The sequence below is a fragment of the Maylandia zebra genome, linkage group LG11, assembly GCF_041146795.1.
Source record: "Maylandia zebra isolate NMK-2024a linkage group LG11, Mzebra_GT3a, whole genome shotgun sequence".
Classification (NCBI taxonomy): Eukaryota; Metazoa; Chordata; class Actinopteri; order Cichliformes; family Cichlidae; genus Maylandia; species Maylandia zebra.
In genome coordinates, this window is record NC_135177.1 from 30038850 (window position 1) to 30041044 (window position 2195).

The window sequence follows — 2195 nt, forward strand, 5'->3', positions numbered from 1 at the left end:
TAACACAAAAATTATTAATGGAAATTAAATTTAGTAACCCATGGAGGTCTGGATTTGGAGTCACACTCAAAATTAAAGTGGAAGAACACACTACAGGCTGATCCAACTTTAATGTAATGGTCTTAAAACAAGTCAAAATGAGGCCCAGTAGTGTGTGTGTGTGTGGCCTCCACATGCCTGTATGACCTCCCTATAATGCCTGGGCATGCTCCTGATGAGGTGGTGGATGGTCTTCTGAGGGATGTCCTTCCAGACCTGGATTAAACATCTGCCAACTCCTGGACAGCCTGTGATATAACGTGGCATTGGTGGATGGAGCGAGACATGATGTCCCACAGTGCTCAGTTGGATTCAGGTCTAGGGAATTGGCCAGTCCATAGCATCAATGCCTTCTTGCAGGAACTGTTGACACACCCCAACCACATGAGGTGTAGCATCTGCTTGCATGAGGAGGAACTCAGGGTCAACCGCACCAGCATATGATCTCACAAGGGATCGGAGGATCTCATTTTGGTACATAATGGCAGTCAGGCTACCTTTGGCGAGCACATGGAGGGCTGTGCGGGCCCCCAAAGAAATGCCACCATACACCATTACTGACCCACTGCCAAACGGTCATGCTGGAGGATGCTGCAAGCAGCAGAACGTTCTCCACCTCATCTCCGGACTCTGTCACATGTGCTCGTTGTGAACCTGCTTTCATCTGTGAAGAACACAGAGCGCCAGTGGTGAGGTTGCCAATCCTTATGTTCTCTGGCAAATGCCCAACATCCTGCATAGTGTTGGACTGTAAGCACAACCCCCACCTGTGGATGTTGAGCCCTCATGGAGTTTGTTTCTGACTGTTTGAGCAGACACACGCACGTTTGTGGCCTGCTGGAGGTCATTTGGGCTCTGGCAGTGCTCCTCCTGTTCCTCCTTGCGCAAAGGTGCAGGTAATGGCCCTGCTGCTGGGTTGTTGCTCTCCTACGGCCTCCTCCACATCTCCTGATGTACTTGCCTGTCTCCTGGTAGCACCTCCATGCTCTGGACACTACGCTGACAGACACAGCAAACCTTCTTGCCACAGCTTGCATTGATCTGCCATCCTGGATGAGCTGCCCTACCTGAGCCACTGGTGTGGGTTGTAAACGCCATCTCAAGTGATTTCCACTAGAGTGAAATCACAGCCAGCATTCAAAAGTGTCCAAAACATCAGCCAGAAAGCATAGGTACTGAGAAGTGGTCTGTTGTCACCTGCAGAACCACTCCTTTATTGGACATGTCTTGCTAATACCTATAATTTCCACCTGTTGTCTATTCCATTTGTACAGCACCATGTGAAATTGATTGTCAATCAGTGTTGCTTCCTATGTAGACAGTTTGATTTCACAAAAGTGCGACTGACTTGGAGTTACATTGTGTTGTTTAAGTGTTCCCTTTATTTTTTGAGCAGTGTATATGCCAAGCACTGATCACTGCTGCCTGTTGTGCCAAAAAGTGATTGCCTGCCAAAAACTGATTTCCAATGTCACTTTTTGGCACAACACCGTACTGTAGATCAGTAGGACGTGGAAACGTGACGTGGAAACGTGACGTGAAAGTGACGTGGAGGATAAAAGACGATTGGACGAGGAATGAATGGAAACACACAGACTGATCTAAACACAAAACATTATGCCATTAAAAATAGCAAAATCGGGAGTTTTAATGTTTCAAATAAGAAGCGGTGTCGTGGTATTTTTAAATTCTGTTTTTCATTTCTGCTTTAAGATGAAGCTTAAGCTTGTATGCAGCTATATATATATGTACCCGCTTCTATGCTCGTGCTGCCTTCACTGCCAATCATAATTAGCAGTTATCAACATATAAATACGTATTTTTGTATAGCTGTAACTGAATTTTAAGGGTAAAGCTTTATCAGAATATATTTTGATACCAAGCCTAGTCGTTCTCGTTGATGCCGAAATCGATTAGATGACTAAGTTTACACGAATTCAGCTTTTAACAATAATACAATGTTGAAATAGAGTATGAAATACTGAGCAGCTTCCCCGCCTGAAAATGATTTATTTGTAGCCCATATTATTCTCCTTCTTCTAAAGGGTTATATTAGTCTGCATTTTTCTGTAAAACTCTACGAACGTTTCAATCATTGGATATAGAGGGAATAACTCTTTAAACAGCACGTAGGCTAATCAGCTGACTTCAACTGC